Source organism: Trichosurus vulpecula, chromosome 6 (genome assembly GCF_011100635.1).
Source record: "Trichosurus vulpecula isolate mTriVul1 chromosome 6, mTriVul1.pri, whole genome shotgun sequence".
Taxonomy (NCBI): Eukaryota; Metazoa; Chordata; class Mammalia; order Diprotodontia; family Phalangeridae; genus Trichosurus; species Trichosurus vulpecula.
The window spans coordinates 172,304,331-172,330,692 of NC_050578.1; the positions used below are offsets into that span (position 1 = coordinate 172,304,331).

At 37.1% G+C, this 26,362-nt stretch overlaps 1 pseudogene; it reads left to right on the forward strand.

The window, feature by feature from the left end:
- Window positions 1–15,719: 15,719 nt before the first annotated feature.
- LOC118854839 lies at window positions 15,720–16,186 on the forward strand (annotated as a pseudogene).
- The last annotated feature ends 10,176 nt before the right edge of the window (window positions 16,187–26,362 follow it).

Here is a 26,362-nt window from a genome sequence, read left to right on the forward strand (position 1 = left end):
TAAATAGACAATCAGGATAAAGAAGTAGCTTGAATCTATGCTACAGGAGGATTAGAGGCAGGAAATTGAGGTGCTTACCTTGTCTTTCATAGGTATATCTTATGGAAGACGTATTATCCTTTTTCTGTTATCCCCAAGAGAAAGAAATGAGAACAATGGACAAAAACTCCAAGGAAGAAACATTAGGCTTAATGCTAGCAATTTTTTTTCTGAAAATTTGAGAGGCCCAAAGTGGAATGGTCTCCTTCCATATGGAGAGGCTACTCCCCAAAATATTAGAAATATAATGAATTTAAGAAAAATTCCACATCTCAAAAATGAGAAAATGATGTTTATGAAAGGAAGAAACAGTGGATGGTGCTGTTACCTATCTAGAAAGCTAATGGATTCCTCAGTCTTCATCTGCATCTTGATCAGAATATTATTTATAATTAACGAGTTATGAGGAGATGGCCCAATTTCTTTTTTGAAGGACTTACACTATAGTAACTAAACCAGGCTGCTCCTTTGAGACTGACTGTACAGTGATTCAGTTTCCTGTTTAAATCATATTTGCATACTAATTAGAAATTTCTCTTTGTTCTTTTCTTTGTCACCAAATTCTAGGAACTGCATTATTAGCATTAATGATTTTGGTTTTGCATATACATTTTAACATCAATTTATTAGAATAAGATGAGGGAAAGTATATTTCTGAAGCCACTTGGAAGCAAATCACAACATAGATATTTCCCAAGGTTAAAATATATGTGTACATGGACATTTTTAATGTCTAAAATGCATATTAAAATAACTGATGTTCTTTTAGAACTTCACAAGAACACTGCTATCTTTTCCTAAACTTAGTGTTCTCTTGACACTTCTAGCTGCCAACTTGTCAGTGAATGCTATTTAGAGCCTTCTGAACCCTGGCCTATCTTCTTTAAAAAGCTGAATATAAAGAAACATGCCTATGACACCCAAATAGATATTAATTATCACATGCCTATTTATCTCAACTAGCAAGATAGCTGAAAGAGACAATCTTTAAGCAAATGTACATGAGACAGGATAGCTATAGAACCAGGAGCAAATTATAAGATGAAATATTTTTTTAAAAGAATCAACATAGTGGATAGATGCCCCTTGGGTCTCTTTATTTATGTCCTACTTCTGATTTGTACTAGCTCTGTAACAATGAGCAAGTCACTTAATTTCACCCCTTATCATGACCCAAGCAACTCTTTCAGACTGTTAAATTGTAGGCAAATTCTAGGTCACAGGATTATATATCTAGACTAGAAGGGACTTCAGACGTCATGTAGTCCAACTACTTCATTTTATAGTTGAGAAACTGAGAGGCATGGTGGCTAAATGGCTTAACTGTTACCCATCAGAGACGGGATTTGAACACAAGTTGTTTGACTATATTCTTTTCACTAAATAATATTGTTTGATTAACTGGAGGAGTGTTAGGAATTGAGTTTCCCATACAGATGAAATAATTCTAAACTCCTTACCCTCTCAAAATAGAAAAATAATGTGCTACTGGTCCATTGGTTCTTGTCAAAATAGTTTTCATATGAGACCTGGCACCTTCCCTCCTTCCCTCACCAGTCTTTCCAATACCATCTACAACTTTTCATATATTCTACAACTCACTGCCAGGCATAAAATACTACTTTTCATAGATTCTTTAAGATCCTATACCACTATCATTCAGCAACCTTTATTCTTGGTGTTTCACATTACATACTGCTCAAATTTATCACCCAGTCCTGTTCCAGGTAGCAGTTATATAGCCAACCTTGGGAGATTTTCCTTCCTCTTTGGTGAGTTAAATGCTTGGCTAGCAGTCTTTCTTGCCTTAGCTATTACTGCCTTCATGATGAAGAACTTCAATATACTTATCGATATTCTTTCAAATATTACAGCCTCGGGGGTGGAGCCAAGATGGTGGCTGGAAAGCAGGGACTTGCTTAAGCTCTCCCCCAAATCCCTCCAAACACCTGTAAAAATGGCTCTGAACAAATTCTAGAGCTGCAGAACCCACGAAATAACAGAGGGAAACAGATTTCCAGCCCAGGAGAGCCTGGATGGTCAGCAGAAAGGGTCTGTTGTATGGTGCTGAGAGCAGAGGGCAGCCTAGCATAGGCCATGCCGGGACAGACCAGACCTGGAATTAGCCAGCTGGAAGAGGGGTTGGGGCCATGAAACAGTGAGCTGTGGCAGTTACCAGACTTCTCAACCCACAAACGCCAAAGAGCAGGTTAGGGGGAAACTGGGATTGAGTTGAGAGTGGTCCAGCTGCCAGCTGTGGGGGTGGAGGAAGTGGTGCAGCAGTGGCAGTAGCAGCAGCAGGAAGCTCCTGACGCTGCTTCCAGAGCTCCAGCATCAACTGCTACCAGGTCCCTGGCTCACACATTGGGAGGAATCTAGCAGCAGATCAGAGCGGGTGTGCAAGGAGTGCTTTGTGGGCATAAAGGCAGGTTCTCTTGCTGTGACCTGCTTGGATCTGTATTGCAGTTCTGGTTGACAGTTCTTGGAGGAGGAGGAGCACTGCTGGGACAGAGCCTGGGGTGATGGTCGAGTAGAAGTAGCTCTGAAAACAGCAGAGCTTGGACCCTAATGCTTGGGACAAAGTACTCTCTACTCTACAAGCAGTCATATCCGGACAAAAAGCTCAAGGGTCAAGTAGTTGGCTAGGAACATAAACAGGCTCAACTCAAACTCTAGATTCCTTTTTTGGTGACAAAGAAGGTCTAAACATACAGCCAGAAGTCAAAAAAGTCAAAGATCCTACATCAAAAGCCTCCAAGAAAAATATAAATTGGTTTCAGGCCATGGAAGAGCTCCAAAAGGATTTGGAAAAGCAAGTAAGAGAAGTAGAGGAATAACTGGGGTGAGAAATGAAGAGTGATGCAAGAAAACCATGAAAAATAAGTCAATGAGTTGCTAAAGGAGACCCCAAAAAATACTGAAGAAAATAACACCTTAAAGAATAGACTAACCCAAACGTCAAAAGGGCTCCAAAAAGCCAATGAGGAGAAGAATGCCTTGAAAGGCAGAATTAGCCAAATGGTAAAGGAGGTCCAAAAGACCACTGAAGAAAATACTACCTAAAAATTAGACTGGAGAAAGTGGAAGCTAGCAACTTTATGAGAAATCAAGATATTGTAAAACAGAACCAAAGGAATGAAAACATGGAAAAGAATGTGAAATATCTCATTGGAGAAACCACTGACCTGGAGAATAGATCCAGGAGAGATAATTTAAAATTATTGGACTACCTGAAAGCCCTGATTGACAAAAGAGCCTAGAAAAATCATCTTTCAAGAAATTATCAAGGAAAACTGTCCTGATCTTCTGGAGCCAGAAGGTAAAATAGAAATGGAAAGAATCCATCTATCACCTCTTGAAAAAGATCCCAAAAAGAAAACTCCTAGGAATATTGTCACCAAATTCCAAAGTTTCCAGGTCAAGGAGAAAATACTATAAGCAGTCAGAAAGAAACAATTTGAGTATTGTGGAAACAAAATCAGGATAACACAAGATCTAGCAGCTGCTACATTAAGAGATCAAAGGACTTGGAATATGATATTCCGGAGGTCAAAGGAGCTAGGACTAAAACCAAGAATCACCTACTCAGCAAAACTGAGTATAATGATCCATGGCAAAATATGGATTTTCAATAAAACAGAGGACTTTCAAGCTTTCTCAGTGAAAAGACCAGAGCTGAATAGAAAATTCGACTTTCAAACATAAGAATCAAGAGAAGCATGAAAAGGTAGAGAAAGAGAAATCATTAGGGACTTACTAAAGTTGAACTGTTATGTTTGCATTCCTACATGGAAAAGTGATGTGTGTAATTCATGAGACCTTTCTCAGTATTAGGGGAGTTGAAGGAAATATAGACAGAGGGCACAGGATGAGTTTAATATGAAGGGATGATATCTAAAAAATGAAATAAATTTAAGGGGTGAGAGGAATATATTGAGAGAGGGAGAAAGGGAGAGATAGAATGGGGTAAATTATCTCACATAAAAGTGGCAAGAAAAAGTAGTTCTGATGGAAGGGAAGATGGGGGCAGGTGAGGGGGAATGAGTGAGTCATACTCCATTGGATCCAACTTGAGGAGGGAATAACATACATACTCAATTGGGTATCTTACACCACAGGAAAGTAAGGGGAAGGGGATAAAAAGGGGGGATTATAGAAGGGAGGGCAGATAGGGGGAGGAGGTAATCAAAAGCAAACACCTTTGAAAAGGGGCAGGGTAATGGGAGAAAATTGAATAAAGGGTGACAGGATAGGATGGAAGGAAATATAGTTAGCATTTCACAACATGAGCATTGTGGAAGTATTTTACATAATGATACATGTGTGATCTATGTTGAATTGCTTGCCTTCTTATGGAGGGTGGGTGGGAAGGGAAGAAGGGAGAGAATTTGGTGCTCAAAGTTTTAAAAGCAGACGCTTAAAATAAAAAAAAATTGGTTTTTTTGCATGCAACTGGGAAACAATATATATGGGGAATGGGGCGTAGAAATCTATCCTGCCCTACAAGAAAGTAAGGGGAAAAGGGATGGGGGTGGGGTGGGGTGAAATACAGGAGGGCTGACTGGGGAATGAAGCAATAAGAATATATGCCATCTTGGAATGGGGGGAGGGTAGAAATGGGGAGAAAATTTGTAACTCAAAATCTTGTGGAAATCAATGTCGATAACTAAAATATTAAAAAAAACAACAACAAATATCATGACGTCTCAATTATCTACTTAATTCCTATGACTTCTCCTCCATTCTATCTCAGCTATACACAAAGATGGTCATACCCTCAATCTTAACATCACCCACAAGTGTTCAACTGTTGTGTTCATGTACTTGGATGTTCTTTTATCTAATCTTAATTTAAAAAAATAAATTAATCTCTGACAATATTTTCCTACTCCCTCTACCCCTTTATTTTTTCAAGGACTTTGCCCCTCAACTGGCTAAATTCTCTTTCAGAGAAAAAACAGATTTGAACAATTCTTATTTTATTCCTCTTCTTTGCCAAGGTGAATGGCTTTTTCATTTTAAATGATAAAACAAACAATGATGAATAAGACTTGGATATCAAAATAAGCAAGGAGATAATAAAGAAAGCAATTAGCTGCCCTTGATGAATTAAAGTCATCTGAACCTAATAAAATACATCTTAAATTTTGAAAGAAGTAACAGATATGATTGATAAGGAACAGTCAGTGTTTTTTTTTTTAAATATCCTGTAAAATGGTAGAGATACCAGAGGAATACAGGGAAATGTTGCCTATATTTCCAAAAGGTTTAAGAGAACAGAATTTCTAATTATATGCGAGTGAGTTTGACTTTGAATTCTCATGAAATTCTAGAAAGTATCACTAAAGACATGGTTGGCACACATCTAGAAAGGGAAATGGTGATTACTGAGAACGATCATGGCTTCATCTGGATGAGATCATGCCAGGCTAGATGAAATTTTCTTTTTGACAGATTTCCTATACTAAAAGACTTTGAGAATATTGTGTATCACATGTGCTTATATTTTAATGAACCTTTAGAGAAAGTGTCCCATGCTATTTATGCAGAGAAGATGGAGAGAAATGGATTAAGATATAATAAAGTCAGATGTATTCAGAACTGATTGGATCATCTTAATGGTTCAGAATCAAGGGTGCAATACCCCAGGGATCTATATTTGGCCCTATGTTATTTAATGTTTTTATCAATGATATGGATAAAATCATAAGTGGTATACTCATTATATTTTCAGATGACACAAAGCTGAGAGGAATAGCTACCATGCTGAAAGATAGGGTAGAGATCCAAAAGAAGTTGGACAGGCAAAAACACTTGTCTGAATTAAATAAGATGAAATTCAATAAGAGTAAATTTCAAGTTTGACATTTTGAATTTTAAAAAATCTTGTTCAAAAATGTAATATGGAAGAGGCATGGATATGTAGTAGGTGTTCTAAAAATGATCTGGGGATTTAAGTAGAATGCAACCTCAATATCAGCCAGCAGTGTGATGCTGCATCCCCAAAAGTCAATGTAACCTTAGGTTGTATCAGGAGGGGCAGAGCTTCCAGAAACAGGAATAATTCCAGTGTAATCTACTCCTGTGTGACCTTATCTGAATTATAGTGTTCAGTTCTTGGCATTGCAGCTTTAAAAAGGACATTGACAAACTAAATAATGTCCAAATGGAAGCAAACAAAATGGTGAAGAACTTCTGGGGATCATTTAAAGCTTGAGCAAAAGAAGATAGAGTTAAAGACAAATTTGTGTTCTAGTATTTGAAAGGCTACTACAGGAATTATACTTTCTTCTTTGTCACAGAACGTAGAACCAGGAAAATGGGTAGAAGTTACAAAAATTCTAATTGAGGCTTTATTTCAATAGAAAACAAAAAACAAACTTCCTAGTAATTAAAGCTGTCAGAGAGTAGAATTTTTTATCTAGAGAGGTGGTGAGTTCCCCCCTTCATGGAAAACTTGGAGCAGAGGCTGGATACTTACTTGTCTTATGCTCTGATGGGGATTCCTTTGATGTATGAGTTGAACTAGATAACTACTGAGTTACTCCCCACCCTGATTCTATATTCTGTGACTCTGTGCATGTGTCTGATTCAGAGTTAACATTAGACTGGGATATGCGATAGACACAACAGATAAATCAGTGTTTTCAAAGTAATATAAAATGTCAAAAGGTAGGGAATATCAACATCTGGGGGGAATCAGCAAATACCCCATGTAGAGGATGATGTATGAGCTGTTATTTGGGAAAGAGTTAGGCATTCTAGGAAGCAGAATTAGGACAGAGTACATTCTGGTGCATCTCTATACAACAGTATGTTTGAAAGATATGTCCAAGAATTCCAAAGAACAAGTAGTGCCAGTAGATTGACTCTAACAGACAGCATTTGGTGTGGAATTATATGAATTAAGACTGGAAAGCTAAGTGGGAAGCAATGGGTAGATTTTAAATACTAGGTTAAGAAATTGGTATGATATCTAAGAGTAGGAAGTCATCATGTACAGGAACACATATACATATGTACGTATAAATAATACATACACATATACAAACACATACATTTTCATACATGTGTATTTAGCCACATACATATTTTTTTAGGGAGAGGAGAGATAACACGGTCATATCAGTGTTTAGATGATCAATTTGGTAGCTTTGTGAAGCACGGATTTAAAGCGGATTCAAGGCCAATGAAGAATCTACTGAAATAGTCCAATCTAAGAAGTGATGAAGATATTCTAGTGGCTATGTGAACAGACAGAAAGGGATAAAGCTGAAAACTGTTTTGAAGGTAGAATCAACAAGACTTCACAATTGAATCAATATGGAGTTATGAGGGAAAGCAAAGATTCAAGGAAAATGTCAGTCTTGTGTACTTGGTTAAGTAGGAGGATTGCTATGCTTTAAGAGAAATAAGGAAGCCTAGGAGATGGATGGGTTTTAGGGGAAATAAAATGATTGTCATATTGGACATATTAAGTTTAAGATGTATGTGGTAAATATTGGTGGATATGTCAAGCATACAGTTACTAATGGGCAAAATTGAAGCCTGCTGTTTGATGAAACAGAATTCTTGGTAAGGGCTAATATTGACAAGTTGAGACTAAAGCAGCAATGAACTTTCTGAGTGGATCTCAGAGTATAAACTCAAATACAGGTTAAATGACTTGCCCATTGTCACACAGCTTATAAGTGTAAGGCCAAATTTGAGCTTGAGTCTTCCTGACATCCAGTCCAGTACTCTATTGATTGTGCCACATATCTGTCAGTAACTCTATGTTAGGGATAAACTGATAGGACTTCATATTCTGTAAATCTTTTCATAAATAAAAAATTTCAGAAAAGTGCATTTAATTGAGACAGCTACTCTAATTCTGAGCTGGACCAGGAATCAGGAAAACTTGAGTTTAATCATTGTTTCATACACTTACTAGCTATAAGATGCCAGGCAAGTGCCTTATCTGCCTCATTTGCTTCATCTATAAGATAATGAAGATAACATTACTTCACAGGGTTATTGTGAGGATAAAGAGATATTTGTAAAGTGTTTTTGGAAGTATGAAACACCATATAAATGGCACTTACTACAACTAGCTATTGTTATTTTTGGGAATTTGGGAAAATATATTTTCCTTCATCCTGTTTCTCATGGAACAGTGTTTAGAAAGGCAAGGGGAAGAGATTATCCAGGAAGAAGTTGGTGTTGGAAGTATTAACAGCTAAAGAGTGGTCAAACTGAATGACAACAAAGTCCATTGAATTTACCTGTCAAAAGATTGATAACTTTGGAGAGAGCGCTTGAAACTGAGTTGCATCAGGTTGAAAGCCAGATGAGAAGAGAGTGCAGAATGAATGGCAGGTGAGGAAAACTGAGCAATAAAATGCTGTTGAAATTTATAAGAATTTGACTGTAAACGGGGGAAAAGAGTGGTAGGCTGATACTTCAAGGGGATGGCAAAGTCAAATGAAGGGTTTCTTGTGTTTCTGTTTTGTTTAAAGAATGGGAGTTCTGGACATGTTTGTGTGTGGCAAGGAAATAGTCAGTGGAAAAGGACAGATTGAGGATGGGAAAAAAATGAAGAATCAAGAGGTCAGGCTCTAGGAGAATATGAGAAGAGACAGAATCAAGAGAAGAAATGAAGGGTTTGATTTTGCAAGGAAAGGGTCACCTCAACCTTGGAGAGTAAAGTCCAGAAGAAAATGAGAGAATATGCATGGCAGAAAAAGATATGGCACAAAGGAGGAGACTGATTGATGACTTCTACTTTCTCCTCTCCTTAAAGGGATGTGGGTGGTACAGGAGTTTTGAAGAGAATAAAGGTTTGAGAAAGTGAGATAAAGAGTCAACCAGAGTAGGACCAGTTGGTACAGTGGAATGATTTTTTTCCATTATTAGGATATAAGTGAGTAGGGGCTTAGAAGTTGGATATAACCAAGGGTTGTTGGGTATTGGGTATAACCTAGGGCTGTATATTAGCAAGACACAACAGGAAAAGGTGTTGAGGAATGATTGAAGGGTAGCCAAAAATGATAGTTGAACTGGTCAATCATGAGGACACAATGGAGATAATGGAGAGAAGTGAGACTAAACCATAGGTAGTAGATTGAGAAAATAGCAAGGCTTAGAAAGACTGGAAATCAGATTAGTTTTAGAAACAGTAAGACACATGGAGAGATTGAAAGATAGGATGCTTTAGAAAGAGAGTGCAGTTTCAGAGTTCTTACTCATTAAGATAAAACAGTTAAGAATGTAGATCAGACTAAGGGCATGATCAACTAGTTGTGGCTGAGGTGGAATGAAGATGAAGGTTATGGAAGTTCAGGACTGATCAACTGGGATAACAGGATATTTATAGGGACATGGGCATGAGTATTGAATTTCTCAGGTTTGAGAGTAATGCCAGGATGAGTAAGAATGAGGTACTGAACTCCTTGCATGCTTTGGAGAATGTTTTGGAGGTTATTGGATAACTTCAAGAATTATTGGAACTGGGTTATAATGATTAAATAAGGGACTTTAAAAGGAAGAGAAGTTTCCAGGTGGTGGTGGAAAAGGAAGAATCCTAAAATGAGATTTAGAAACAAAAAGAATATCTTTAAATTGATGACCAGGGATGAAGTGCTTTCTGGGGAGTAGTTTAGGTTTCCACTAGTGAAAGAAAATTATGTGTGAACGTACCAAATTCAGAATAAAGTAGAATTTCTTTTTAAAAAAACAGAACAAAGTTTCCATGTGGTGAAATGGACAAGGAGGCAGGAAGAGAACATGGATGGTAGACATATGACTGAAGTGGATAAGTAGGAAGACACAGGGTGAGATCAGCAGGGAAGAGAATTTTCACTTCAGTAGACATCGACTGATCAATGGAAATACAAAGAGATGGAATTGGGAGTTTGCCACAGTTTAGAGCACTCCTGGGTAGTACTGACACCTCCCCTGATCTGATCAAAACGGGAAGGCAAATATCTTTACTCTTCACCCATCCCAATTAATTTTATATCATTTGTAAGATGAAAACCACCACCTCTCTCTTGATTTCTTCTACTCCCTCTCTCATGTTTCCCTCCTATTTCCACCTCTGTCTTTATCTCTCTGCCTCTGTCTCTGTCTCTCTGTCTCTGTCACTCTCTGTCTCTCTGTCTCTCTCTGTCTCTCTCTCTCTCTCTCTCTCTCTCTGTGTCTCTCTCTCTGTCTCTCTCTGTCTTTCTGTCTCTCTCTCTCTCTCTCTCTCTCTCTCTCTCTCTCTCTCACACACACACAAAACCTGCCCCCCCCCAAACTTGTGTGTCCCTGTGCCTGGGCATCATTTAGAAAATGATGCATGCAATACATTGTATTAAGAACTCAGACTTATGACAATTGCCTCTGACATTGTAATGATCTATGTATTAGGAAAATATTTCAAGGTCAGTCTCTGTCTTGAAGAAATGTTCATTCTGAAGAAGAAAACATAGTAATAAAGAAATATAAAAAGGACCTTAGAATTCCTGCATTTTTTCTTCATTCTCTTCCTGAGGAACAAATAATATCTGAGCAAATCCTCCTGGCTGAAAAGAGAAGTAGCTTTCTTTGCAATTGTGAAGTAGTTTCAATAGAGTCTATATTTCACTGCCAACCAAATCAAGGGAGGTTTCATGGAAAAGGTGGGAATACAGTTGAAGTAATAGGAGACTAGGCATGTATAGGAAATAAGATTGCTCTAAAGGGAATAGAGGACAAGGTTCAGAGATGGCAGTTGTAAGAGTAATGACTTGTCAAAGGGATCACAAAATGCAGTAGGGGAAGTGAGTTAGTGAATGTTTTTTATGGAGTATTCACTGTGGAAGTTTCTATACTAGCTACTGCAGAACATACAGGAAATAACAGGTGTAGTCTCTGCCTTTAAGGAGTTTGTAATATATTTAGTGTTCAATGGGATGCCCAAACAAAATCCTGGTTGATCACAAGCACCTAATTTAAAATGTAGGATTTCTTAAACTCTGAAATACAAATATAATTGCATTTATTAATTATTACCAGTGGATTAGAATTTATGAGTAGCTATTGGGTAGTTTTAAAATGTATTGGGGTTGTTCAAATAGAGAATAATTCATGAGAGCATTAAAATAATCTTTTGGTATAGGGTATAAGATGCATACTTCTTTATGGGAGAAATAAATTCTAAAATAATTCCTTTTACTTAGCTCTCCATGGTGAATCATTTTCTATGCCTCAAATATCGAAGTTTGCCTGGAGGGTATGGTCAAAACCTACTCAATTTGACCAGGGTAGGCATTAAATCTCAACTTGGGTATTTACTTATTACCAGGATTTGTTAAACAGTCACCTGTTCTTCCTTCCTCATTTTCACTAATACCACAGATGAATTAAAACTTAGGTTAGCCAATGGATAACAGAAAAAGTGAATGACAGAATATGAGAAGGCTACAACACATTAACAACTAATAATTGTGCAAGAGAAACAATAAAAAGGATATAGCTTTTTTTAAAAAAGGAAAGTGAAAAAGGTGGATAAGTCATGTGGCAAGAGTGAGAGATAAAGGATGGATAGCCCTGGGGATCCATGGAATGTCAAGAAATCTAGATGAGACCCCAGTACATTGAGTGGATTTCCTGTGAAGGATTTAGTCACATAGGATGACAAGGCATGGATAGGTTAGGATCCATATTACTAAAGCAGTACCCATATTGATGAGAACATAGATTTCTCAAAGTGTTGATGTACCTAAGCATCAAAGTGATAGTCAAAAGAACTTTGAGAATGCCTGGCTCTGACACTTCCTAGATGTATAATTATAAAGGAATTAATTAACCTCTCTGTACCTCAGTTTTGCCATCATGGAAATTGGGGTAATAATTCCTGTACTACCTACCTCTTAGGGTTGTTTTGAGGAAAGCAATTTATAAACTGGAAAGTATCATATAGATAGGAGCTATCATTTAGGCTTTCTCTTCCTCAAAAGCTGTTTCTTTGTTAAATTTGCTCACCACTCCACCATACCTTTGATAATCCCATAAAGTTGTACAAGCAGCAAAGCCTGAACATTTTGAATTATTTTCAGCTATGTGCATAGCTTAATTTTATTTTTTATCCTCTGTAATTGAAAAGACAAACATGAAGTTGTTCTAATATCTATAGTACTTATGTCTATGGACCTTGAATATGATTTCATTCAAGTCAACGAGTGTAAACTGTATTATTGTGTACAAGTAACCATGTCAAGGGTCTTAGCTCAAGCAATTACTGCCTCAACTTTATGGAAGCCTTCTATATCTCTCCTATTATCATCTGTCAGATATCCATCATTTATAACAAGGAATAAAAGGGAAAAATAAAGAAAATCAGGGAAAAAGTTTGTTAAAACTAATCAAAACATTAAAAACATCCAACATTACTTGCAACATTCTACATTCATGTACCCTGAGATTTGTAAAAGAGCAGAGATAGGTCTTCTGGGATGAAACCAAGATAGGGGAATAGAGAAAGCACTCAGGTGAGTGCTCCAATATTCCCCTCTAAACAACTTTAAAATAACACCTCAAATCAAATTCTGAAGTGGGAGAGCCAACAAAAGGTGCAAGCAAAACATTTTTTTCCAGCCCAAGACAATTTAGGAGGTCAGAAAGAAACAACTGTGACACAGAGGTTGAGGCTGACCTGAAGCTCATCTCATTGGAACACCAGTAGAGGGACCAGGAGGTGGCAACAGAAGTAGTGGCTGCTTCAGGAGCTCTCAAGCCAGAGATAGTAAAAGGACCTGGCAACCATTCTGAAAGAGATCACAGGGGACCCCTATACTAGCACTGTACACAGCATAGGCAGCTCCATTGCCTGTACTCACTTCTGGGTCATAGTTAAGGGTAGAGAGGAGCACTTTTGTTTAAGAAGGAACAGAAGCCCTGAGGGGCAGTATCACTTCAGTCACAAGGGATCAGGAACTCTGAAAAACAGTGTCATTTCTAGTCCCATGTGATAAAGGGCCATTCCTTGTAAAGAAAAGAATATGGGCAAGAAGAGGAGTGATGACACCCCTCTGAACACCACACCATGTTGGAAGAATGGAAAACTTCCAAGCCCCCAAAACTAGCTCTGAAAATAGTAATATAAAAATCCTGAACTTGACACAGTGTCCCTCTCTCCCCACACTGGGAACAGAGCCCAATTTTAACATAAAGTTCAAAATTAAGAAATAATGTGGAAAAAAAGCAAACAACAACAACAACAAAAGGAACTTGACCATAAAAAATAACTGTGGTGACAGGGAAGATCAAGACATAGACTCAGAAAAAATGAAGTCTAAAGAACTACAAGTGGGGGCACACTCATGGAAGGAGTGTTGAGACTCTGGGCAAGCCATAACTGCCCCTGGCTTTGTAACCCAGACAGATAAGATACTGGTGCTTCTCTGGTAACTATGAATTGTGATTTGAATCAGACAAGAACAAAGCACCAAGGCTACTACTAATGGAAGAGAAGAAAAGACAAAATAACAAACATCCTAAAAAAAGAAGATGAGGAAACTGAGGCTCAGAGAGATTAAGTGATTTGTTCAAGGTTCAAGCAGAATCAGGATTTGAATTTGGGTCTGATTCCAAATCCAGCGTTCTTTGACTCAGAAGTACATGGCCTCACAGTCTTTGGGTGGTTTGACAAGGTTATTTTTTTGTTGTTGTTGTAGAGATGGGTAGAGTCCTTTTGTGGCCCAAATTGGAACCCTCAACCACAACAACAACAACAACACAACAGCAATAATAGCAGCTAGCAATTGTGTAGCTTCTACTACCCAGGCCCTATGCTAAGTGATTTGCAAATATTATCTCATTTGATCCTAGCACTTTTCATAAGATGACATCAATCCTTCTCAGAGGAAGTTGCTTCCTGAAAATGGAGACAATTAGTTTGTGCTACTGTGAGGGTCCAGTGATTAGAGTAGGAGTGGTGGTTGCGGTTGGCAGGAAGAAGGAGATGGTTCTGTTTCTTGGAACAGGCCTGAGATGTTTCTATAAAGCTCTTCACCATCTTCACACTGGTGCTTTTGGATACAGTCTAGGGTAAAAGAAGCCCAATTCCCACTCAACCCGGAGGATGATGATACCTCACTTTGGTTCATTCCCTCATCGAGACTGTCACTGATAAGGGGCAGCTAGGTGGATAGATAGAGCACCAGCCCTGTCATCAGGAGGACCTGAGTTCAAATCTGACCTCAGACATTTGCTAGCTGTGTGATCCTGCAAATCACTTAACCCCAATTGCCTCAAAAAGGAACACTTTGACTTACTAGGGCTGTATTCCAAAGAGTTCATAAAAATGGGAAAAGAACCCACATGTACAAAAATATTTATAGCAGCTCTCTTTGTGGTGGCCAAGAACTGGAAATTGAGTGGATGCCCATCAATTGGGGATTGGCTGAACAAGTTGTGGTACATGAATGTAATGGAATACCATTGTGGTATAAGAAATGATGAATAGGCAGACTTCAGAAAAACCTGGAAAGACTTATATGAACTGATGATGAGAGAAGTGAGCAGAACCAGGAGAACACTGTACACAGGGATAGCCACAGTGTGCAATGACTAACTTTGATAGACTTAGCTCTTCTCAGCAATGCAAGGACCTAAAACAATTCCAAAGGAAAATGTCATTCACATCCAGAGAAAGAACTATGGAGAGTGAAGCAGACTATTTTTTTGTTTCATTTCATTTTTTTCCTTCTTGTGGTTTCTCCCATTTGTTATAATTCTTCTATACAACATGACTAGTGTGAAAATATGTTTAATAGGAATGTATATGTAGAACCTATATCAGATTGCAGACAGTCTTGGGGAGACAGTGGAGGAAATTTAAAACTTATGCAAGTGAATGTTGAAAACTAAGAATAAATAAATTAACTAAAAAAATAGAACTACAAGCAAAGCATCAAAGAAAAATATGAATTAGACAGAAATAAAACAAGAATTCCTGAAAGAGCTAAAATATTTTTCAAAATCAAATAAGAGTGGCAGAGAAAAGTTACATGAAGAAATGAAAACAAAGGAAGAAAATTATGAAAGGACAATTAATAGCTTGGTAAAAGAGGCACCAAAATACTGAAGAAAAGGACACAATAAAAGCAGAAGGGGTCAAATGGAAGAGGAAATACAAAAATTCACAGATGAAAAAAATCCTTAAAAAGTACAATTGGTCAGATGGAAAAAGAGGTCCAAATGCTCACTGAAGAAAATCATTCCTTAAAAATTAGAATTAGGCAAGTAGAAGCTAATGACTCCATGAGACAATAAGAAACAATAAAAATAAATCACAAGAATGAAAAAATAGAAGAAAATGTGAAATATCTCATTAGAAAAACAACTGACATGGAAAATGTATTGACAAGAGAAAACTTAAGAATTATTGGACTATCTGAAAGCCATGATCAAAAAAAGAGCCTAGACATCATATTTCAAGAAATTATCAAGATGTTCTCAGGTCAGCTGTGCCAGCAGCTCAGCTCCCCAGCCTAGTATTGACTCATTGGATATGGTGAGCCTCTCCCTCTTCACTTCCCACCATACCAGGCTCTGATGCAATGGACTGAGCAGCAGCCCCAGAAGCAATGGCATCAACTGGGGCAGCAGTAGTGATGCTTGGGTATTGACCTCCACTATCACAAGTCCTTGGGGTCTGGGAGAAGAAGCAAGAAATGGCAGAGGAGGCATTCTTCTTGTTTTTCCTCAGAGAGGTGGTGACCTGTGTCTACAAATCCATGGAGCAAGGGAAGTAGAAAATGGAAGATGCATTACTAAGCTGGCTTTTATTATAGGACAAGGATTGATAGAAGGGTTTACAAAGGGCACTATAATGTTCAAGGATTAGCTAGATATCAGGAAGTTCATTTCCAAAGATTTTTAAACCCACGTTTTAAGAAACAAATAGACAATCTAAGGAGAGGTCATCAGTGTATCTATGTACTTCAAGACAATGAATTTCGACTCCTGACTCAGATGTCTTCAGGAAAACAGTATTTAAATCATGTACCTAAGTATTTAGCATTTATGTGTAGCTTAATAAGAGGTTACTTATCAAATTTGGGGATAAAATAATATTGTGACAGCTGAAACATTAGCAATGCCAGCATGTAAATTTTGAGTGGTGATACAGAAATGGTAGCATTTATTCAAATGCTTCTACAATGTAAAAAGATTATGTTATTAAAGTAATTGGGATAAACATGAATCCTTTCCAGTAAGACCAGTGGTAAAGCAAGGATATTAATTATCACCACTATTGTTCAATATTATACTAGAAATGCTAGCTATAGCAATGAGACAAGAAAAAAAATGAAAGAATAAAAATAAGTAATGAGGAAATTAAAAAAAAATCTATCACTTTCTGCAGATGATGAAATGGTATACTTAGAGAATCCTAAAGAATCAACTGAAAAACTAATTGAAACAATTAACAGCTTCAGCAAAGTTGCAGGACGTAAAACAAACCCACATAAATCATCATTTCTATATACTACGAACAAAGTCCAGCAGCAAGATCTAGAAAGAGAAATTCCATTTGAAAGAACAGTAGATAATATAAAATTCTTGGTAGTCTACCTACAAACTCAGAGATTATATGAATGCAGTTGCAAAATACTTTTCACACAAATAAAGACACATTTTAACAGAGAAATATTAATTGCTGATGGGTATGCTGGGCCAATATAACAAAAATGACAATTATACCTAATTTAATTTACTTATTCAGTGGCTACCATTCAAACTACATGGGAATTTTTATAGAGCTAAAAAGTAATAACAAAATTCATCAGGAAGAACAAATAGTCAAGAATATCAAGGGATTCAATGAAAGAAAAGGAAGGTAGCCTAGCAGTTCCAGATCTCAACCTATATCACTAAATTATATTCATCAAAACAATCTGGTATTGCCTAAAAAATAGAGTGGTGCATCAGTGGAATAGATTAGGTATACAATACACAGTAGTAAATGGCCATAGAAATAGAGTGTTTGATAAACCCAAAGATCAAGCTAATGTGGTAAGAACTCATTATTTGGCAAAACGTGCTGGGAAAACTGGAAAATAGTTTGGCAGAAACTAGGCATAGACCAACATCTCACACCACAAACTGAGATAAGGTCAAAATGAATAAATGCTTTAGACTTAAAAGGTGATATCATAAGTGAATTGGAGGAGCATAGAAAATTTTACTTACCAGGTCTTTGGATTAAGACAATATTTAAAACCAAACAAGACAGAGGATCACAGAAAGAAAAATAGGCAATTTTGTTCGTGTGAAACTTAAAAAGGTTTTGTGCAAACCAAATTAATGCAGCCAAAATTAGAAGAAAAACAGGAAACTGGGGGAAATTTTTACAGCAGGTTTCCCTGATAAAGGCCTCATTTTTCAAATATATAGAGAACTCAGTCAAATTTATAAAAATAAGAGTCATTCCCCAATAAATAAATGGTCAGAGAATATGAACTGGCAGTTTTCAGAAGAAATAAAAGTCATCAAGAATCACATAAAATGCTTTAAATCAATATTGATTAGAGAAATGAAAGTTACAGTTAGTCTGAAATACTGCTTCACATTGATCATATTGGCTAACATGGCAGAAAAGCAAAATGACAAATGCTGGAGGGCATGTGAAAAAATTCAAACAGTAATGCACTGTTGGTGCAGTTGTAAACTAGTCTAACCATTTTAGAAAACAATTGGATACTATGCCTAAAGAGCTATAAAACTGTACCTACTCTTTTTGACCCAACAATACCACTCATTACTAGGTCCATATCCTAAAGAGACCAAAGAAAAGGGAAAATGACCTATTTGTACAAAAATTTTATACCAGCTCTTTCTGTGGTGACAAAGAATTGATTATTTCATTGGGAACAAACTTGGTCATTATTAATTTTTCAGCATTCCTTTTTAGTTGTTTTGTGGTAGTTATTCTTTTCATTTTTATAGTTATTGTGTATATTGTTTTTGTGGTTCTGCTTGCTTCATTTTATGTTTTTCTGTGCTGTTCTATATTTGTTATACTAATCAATTCTAACATCACAACAGTATTACATTACTTTTATGTGCCACAATTTGTTATCATTGCCCAACTGGAGGCATTTATTTTGATTCTAGTTTTTTGTCCCTGCAATAAATGCTGTTATAACAGTTTTGCTACATATGAAATTTTCCTTTGATTACTGACCTCCCTGGGGTATATGCCTAATAATGGAATCTCTGGATTAGAGATGGACATTTTAGGCGCTTACTTTGCATAAAACCAATTGCTCTCTGAAAATTGTAACTATTCACAGTTCCACCAGCAATACCTTAGTGTACCTTTCTATCCACAACTCATGTAATATTCACTATTCCCATATTTTATTATGTTTGGCAATTTGCTGGGCGAAGCCTCAGGGTTGTTTTCATTTGTATTTTTCTTTTTTTTCTATTTATTTTATTATTTATTTAATATTTTAGTTTTCAACATTGATTTCTACAAGATTTTGACTTACAAATTTTCTCCCCTTTTCTACTCTCCCCCCCCAACTCCAAGATGGCATACAATCTGATTGCCCCATTACTCAGTCAGGCCTCCTTTCTGTCACCCTACTCCCCTGCCCCATCCTCTTTTCCCTTAATTTATTGTAGGGCAGGATAGATTTCTATGCCCCATTTCCTATATATCTGATTTCTCAGTTGCCTTCAAAAACAACTTTTTCTTTTGAGCATCTGATTTTAAAACTTTGAATTCCAAATTCTCTCCCCTCTTCTCTTCCCACCCACCCTCCCTAAAAAGGCAAGCAATTCAACATAGGCCACACATGTATCATTATGTAAAACACTTCCACAATACTTATGTTGTGAAAGACTAACTATATTTCCCTCCATCCTATCCTGTCCCCCTTTATTCACTTTTCTCCCGTGACCCTCTCCCTTTTCAAAAGTGTTTGCTTTTGATTACCTCCTCCCCATATCTGCCTTCCCTTCTATCATACCCTCATTTTATCCCTTTCCCCCTACTTTCCTGTTGGGTAAGAAACCCCATTGAGTGTGTATGTTATTCCTTCCCCAAGTCAAATCCGATGAGAGCAACTCATTCCCCCTCACCTGCCACCTCTTCCCTTCCAACAGAACTGCTTTTACTTGCCACTTTTATGTGAGATAATTTACCCCATTCTATCTCTCCCTTTCTCTCTCTCTCAATTTATTCTTCTCTCATCCCTTAATTTTTTTTTATTTTTTAGATATCACCCCTTCATATTCAACTCACCCTGTGCACTCTATCTATCTATCTATTCCCTTCAACTACCCTAATACTGAGAAAGGTCTCATGAATTACACACATCATCTTTCCATGTAGGAATGTAAACAAAACAGTTCAACTTTAGTAAGTCCCTTATGATTTCTCTTTCTTGTTTACTTTTCATGCTTCTCTTGATTCTTATGTTTGAAAGGCAAATTTTCTACTCAGCTCTGGTCTTTTCACTGAGAAAGCTTGAAAGTCCTCTATTTTATTGAAAATCCACATTTTGCCTTGGAGCATCATACTCAGTTTTGCTGGGTAAATGATTCTTGGTTTTAGTCCTAGCTCCATTGACCTCAGGAATATCATATTCCAAGCCCTTTGATCCCTTAACATAGACGCTGCTAGATCTTGTGTTATCCTGATTGTGTTTCCACAATACACCAATTGTTTCTTTCTGGCTGCTTGCAGTATTTTCTCCTTGATCTGGGAGCTCTGGAATTTGGCAACAATATTCCTAGGAGTTTTCTTTTTGGGATCTTTTTCAGGAGGCTATTGATGGATTCTTTCAATTTCTATTTTACCCTCTGGCTCTAGAATGTCAGGGCAGTTTTTTGATAATTTCTTGAAAGATGATGTCTAGCCTCTTTTGTTGATCATGGCTTTCAGATAGTCCCATAATTTTTAAATTATCTCTCCTGGATCTATTCTCCAGGTCAGTGTTTTTTTTCAATGATATATTTCACATATTCTTCCATGTTTTCATTCCTTTGGTTCTGTTTTATAATATCTTGATTTCTCTTAAAGTCACTAGCTTCCACTTGCTCCAATCTAATTTTTAAGGTAGTATTTTCTTCAGTGGTCTTTTGGACCTCCTTTTCCATTTGGCTAATTCTGCCTTTCAAGGCATTCTTCTCCTCATTGGCTTTTTGGAGCTCTTTTGCCATTTGAGTTAGTCTATTTTTTAAGGTGTTATTTTCTTCAGTATTTTTTTGAGTCTACTTTAGCAAGTCGTTGACTTGTTTTTCATGGTTTTCTTGCATCTCTCTCATTTCTCTTCCCAATTTTTCCTCTACTTCTCTACCTTGCTTTTCCAAATCCTTTTTGAACTCTTCCATGGACTGAGACCAATTCACATTTTTCTTGAAGGCTTTTAATGTAGGCTCTTTGACTTTGTTGACTTCTTCTGGCTGTATGTTTTGATCTTCGTTTGTCACCAAAAAGAGATTCTAAAGTCTGAGTCTGAGTCTGAGTCTGGGTCTGCATCCTTTTTTGCTGCCTGGCCAAGTTCCCAGCCAACTAACTTGACCCTTGAGTTTTTCAGTGGGGTATGACTGCTTGTAGACTAAAGAGTTCTATGTTCCAAGCTTGTGGGGATGTGCCAGCTCTGCCACACCAGCACTCCTCCTTCCCCAAGAACCCCCAACCCAGACTGGACTTAGATCTTCAGCAGGCTCTGCACTCCTGCTCTGATCTGCCACTTAATTCCTCCCACCAGGTGGGCCTGGGGCCAGAAGCAACTGAAGCTGTAGTTCTGTAGCTGCCCCACCTCTGCTGCCCCAGGAGCAGTAGCCGAACCGTGAACTCCTTCCACTCCCACAGCTTTTCCCACTAACCTCCTCTGTTGTCTTTGGTGTTTGTGGGTTGATAAGTCTGGTAACTGCTGCAGCTCGCTGATTCAGGGAACTAGGGCACACTCCTCCCAGCTCCTGGTCTGGTTGTCTGCACCGCCATGCTGGGCTCTGCTCTGCTCCCAGCTCCGTGCAGGGTAGACCTCACCCAGAGACCATCCAGGCTGTCCTGGGCTGGAACCCTGCTTCTCTCTGCTCTTTTGTGGGTTCTGCAGTTCTAGAATTGGTTCAGAGCCATTTTTTATAGTTTTTTGAGGGACTCGGTCAGGAGCTCACTCTAGTCCCTGCTTTTCAGCTGCCATCTTGGCTCTGCCCCCCCCCCACTTGTTTTCACAAGCGGGCCAAATTGAATCTGAGCTAGATTGAATCTGAGCCCAGGGAAGAAAATTTCTAAAGGCCAATAGAGACCTATATTAATAGCAATGTGACTTTACTTATTACATAACAGCTAAGTAATGTGTACCCATTCTGAGTTTAAAAAAAAAACCAAGTATTTTAAAAAACATGTACTGACATTTGAAATATGTCAAATTTTAAAGCCCAGTACCTGCTAACATGTTTTCTCCAAAGAGAACACATAAAAGTATATGTAATTATCATATTAATTTAGGAATAAGAGAAATCAGATAAGGTAAAATATAGTTAGTTCTTAATTATTCTTGGACAAAACTAAATTGAATGATCTAAATTCCCAGGTCACACTCATCCCTCAGTTTAGCCATTAGTTTTAACTTCCTCTCCTGCCACATTTTTTACAGAGTAAACCTGAACAATTTTGAATTTTACTCCCTTTACTTGTTTATGTTTCTTGTCCAAGACTTCTGGGCATATCTCACTTTTCTGTCTTGTTTATCATCCATCTTGGAAAATCAGGAAACTTTAGTATCTGCTATCTTTCCCTAAGGTAGTCAGCAGCTCCTCTAAAAACTCACTGCTAATATAAGCTCAGAGATCATGAATAATTTCACTTAAAAGTTAGTAGATACAGTTCTAACTCCTACCTTATAGAAAAAAACAGTATCCCCCCAGTAAGTCCCTACCGCTTCACTTTGAAGACCTATACTCTCTTAGTGGCATCTAAAGTGTTACTGGTGATGGAGCTCTGGACCTGGAGACAGGAAGATCTGATTTTAGTTCCTTCTTGGATACTAACTAGCTTTTTGACCCTGAGAAAGTTATTAACTTCTGTCTGCCTCAGTTTCTTCATCTGTAAAATGGGGATAATAATAGCACATTCCTTTCAGGATTTTGAGAGAATCAAATGAGATAATATTTGTAAAATGCTTTGCGAAACTTAATGTATTATACAAATCCTAATTATTATTATTAGTGACTCACAACATTGCCCTGAATTGGGCTCATGCTGAGATCAGAATTTGCTCTTCTACACAAATGGCACCTTTCAGGTCTTTCTGTCTATCTAGATTTATCGTAGCTATTATGCCTTCCAATCTCATTTACCAGTTCTCTGCCTGTTGTTACTATCCTGTACATATCTATTGCTTTTAGCTATCATATCTTAAAAAATAAAACTCAGATGCTATTTGATGTCTTACATAGCCTTAATTTCTCCAGATTTCCTTGTTTCCCAGAAAGTCTTTGTTCAGTAGCCCCATTCATTGTTCACCACACTTATACTTTTTTCCCTGAGTCTGTTCAGTTTCCTGTTATTGATTTATTTTTTTACTAGCCCTATTCACTATCATGAACAGTTCTGCCATTCTCTTCATCTGAAAGTACATGATGCCCCATTTTCCAAAGGACTATTCTTTTTAAAATGGTTTTATTGCTTAAATATACACTTTTATTATTCTTAAGATATCTTGTGGCCCAATAGTCCCAGGTCTCCCACTTAGTTTGTTGGTGGATAAAGTATCATTTCCCCTTACACATTTTTTTGTATTTGTTTTAATTATTTTTTATCAGTTAACATGCATTTGTTTTCTCTCCTTCCCATCCACTTCTCATTGAGAAAGTACAAAGAAAAAAAAAACCTTTTTTGACAAATATTCCTAGTCAAGAAAAACAAATTCCCACATTAGACATGCCCAAAATGTTGCTGCATTTTGAATTAACCTCTCAGGAATTGGGTACTCTTTGGAATCCTGGCTCATCATTGAGTTAATTGGAGTCATTAAGTCTTTCAAAGTTGTTCATTTTAACAAAATTGTTTTTATTGTATCAGTCCATACAAGTCTTTCCAGCTTTTTTGTGAAGCTGTACCTTTCTTCACAGCAAAATATTATTCCACTGCATTCATATGCAGTATTTTGTTCTGCTATTCCCCATTTGATGGGCACCCCCACATTTTCTAGTGCTTTGTCATTAAGATATTATAAATATTATTCTAAATATGGTTCCCTTTCCTGTTTCTTTGATTTATTTGTGCCATAGGCACTACCTCAGCCAATTTTCCATGGATCATTTATTGTAAAGGAAGGAGTATAAATTTGACATAAGAAAACTTAGATTAACATCTCAGCCCTAGAACTTACTACTTACATAGCATAGACCTCAGTTTTCTCATCTTTAAAATGAGTGGGTTAGATGGACCTCTAAGGTCCTTTCTAGTTCTAAGTCTATGATCTTAGCAATTAAAGAAAATTGAGATTTGCATTGATGGAAGATATTTCCACACTGGGAGTTCCCCACATTGATGGAATAGCTCAAAATGGATGGAATAAATTAAGAAGAGGAGGAATAAAGAACTGTTAAGAAAAGATAGAAGAAAACTAGCATGTAAACAAGTAAAAGTGAGGGCTGGGGAGATATGAAAGGAAAAGATGAGGGGTAGCATGGAGAAGAGAAAAAAGAGAGCAGGCATGATTTGTGAGACTTTCAGTAAATATTTGAAAATGTACCAGTGCAGCAAAAAAATGTCCTAACTTTTAATCACTAGGTTTGGGAGAATTTTTGTTTTTAATCCTGGAGCTGTGACTACTATATAGGAGTAAAACATGGGAAAAGCAAGGAAATCTTCAGGCTGCTTCAGGAACCAGGACAAAACTTTCTTCTTAGGACCCTTAGAATCCCCTTTCCATCTCAGCTGCCATCCCAACACACCTCATTGTATATTCATTTCTGAGTTCCTCTTTCAACAAATCTTTCCTTTTTCATGCTATTTTTTTATTCTCTAGGTAGCAAAAGATATATGAATGAGAACCAGAAGACTATAACTGCTCAGCTCCTTTATATACCCATCTACATTTTACCACTTTGAAATGTGTAAGGGAGATGTAATTTTCAGAAATCGATGCCTGGAATTTATAGGAGGTATATTGCCAACTAGTTCTCATAGAAAATGTTAATATTATCAAACACAATATATCAAATCAATGCACACTCACACAATGCTAGTTTGCATTGCCTGTACAGACAGCATATCAATTCCATGAGCAGTAGGGCAGATATTAATAAATCCAGTTCTTTCTAAAGCTTCTTCAGAAGCCTGTAATCCTACTAGCATATTTTCTACTTCTGATTTGTCTGTAGAGATAGGGCTTTGCTTTATCTGGAATTGTGAAGCTAAGTAATAATGTGTTATCCTCTCATGCTACTCATAGACACCGACTGTAAAAGCAATAGCATGGAGAATGAATTTGGGGATATTTAAGATCTTAGGTTCTGATGCCCTCTTGCATAGGGACAATTGTTAGCTTTATATATATTTTGAACTCATATGGTTTACCATGTCTATATTCTCTATCAACTAGAATTTATTCTCCATAGTTAAAGATTGGTGCTTGGTGCAAAGAACTATGGGAACAAGCTTTTCAATTATAGAAATAGGTATTTTTAATTATGTCTGCTATTTAAAGCACTTTTTACCTTTATAGTCTCATTACATATTATTCACCTTCATCTACTCTTTGTTGTAGTAAACTACTAGCTGCTCTTCCACTTGCTACTGAACACCTCTTGATGTCTTTGCAAAACCTTTAGCTAATGCCTGTCCTTCGTTGCCTCCTCACCCTCATCTCTTAGAATCCCTAAACCTTTTCATAGTATAATACAGGAGTCATTTGCTACACAGGTCTTTTCTGAGCCCCTCAAGTTGTCAGTGCAACACCTACCTGCTTCATTACTATCATAACCTAACAGGACTTGGCACATAGTAGGCATTTAATAGATGACTGCTGAATTGAATACATTGTAAATTATTAATCCTAAAGAAAAGAAAATTAGGGCCTGAGCTTACAGCTGAGTCAAACAGATGTTTATAATTTTGAAGACTTGGCTGTGTGAATAAAGGGCACACAGGAAAGCTGGTTCTATATTTGAATGTTGAAGGGAGACTTCAACATGTTGAAATGACTATCATGGTGCTAATAGTGACTCAAGTACAAAGGAACTCCTGGCCTATACTCTATGGCTATTTTTCTGGGAAGACCCTAATACAATGACATTTCAGTAAAGGACAACATTTGACCATCTGTTTTTCTGTGTTATAATAGTAGGTAAATGCTTTGAAATTTGGGGGTGGGGGGCAGCTAGATGGTGCCAAGCTTGGAGTTAGGACTCATCTTCCTGAGTTCAAATCTGGCCTCGAACACTTACTAGTTGTGTGACCTTGAGCAAACCACTTAATTCTGTTGGTCTCAGCTTTCCTCATCTGTAAAATGAAATGGAGAAGGAAATGGGAAAGAACTCTAGTGATTTTACCAAAAAGTGGAAAGAATCCATCAATCACCTCCAGAAAGAGATCCCAAAATGAAAACTCCCAAGAATATTGTAGCCAAATTCCAGCATTATCAGGTCAAGGAGAAAATATTGCAAGCATCCAGAAGGAACCAATTCAAATATCATGGAAATGCAGTCAGGATAACCTAAAATTTAGCAGCTTCTAAATTAAAGAATCAGAGGGATTAGAATATAAAATTTCACAGGGCAAAGGAGCTAGGATTATAACAAAGAATCAGCTACTGAGCAAAAGTGAGTATAATCCTTCAGGGGAAAAAAACTGGGCATTTAATGAAATGAAGGATTTTGAAGCATTCCTGATGAAAAGACTGAATAGAAAGGAATATTTGAAATTTAGAAAATTTGACTTTCAAATACAAGACTTAAGAGAAGCATAAAAAGGTAAACAGGAAACAGATACCAGGGATTCAGCAAAGTTAAACTATTTATATTCCTACATGAAAAGATGATACCTGTAACTCCTAAGAACATCATCATTATTAGGGCAGTTAAAGAAGTATTCATAGACAGAGGGTACAGGTATGAGTTAAATATGATGGGATGATATGAAACAAAATTAAAGGATGAGGAAGAGGGATGCACTTAAGAAGGAAGAATTGAGAGGGAGAATGGGGGAAATTACCTCACATAAAAGAAGCATCTAAGAGCTTTTATTCCTCTCTTCATTTTATTTTTTTAAAATATTTTATTTCTCTAATCGATAGTGATTTAGAGCATTTTAATACCACCATAAAGAGCTTTGCCTATTTTATCT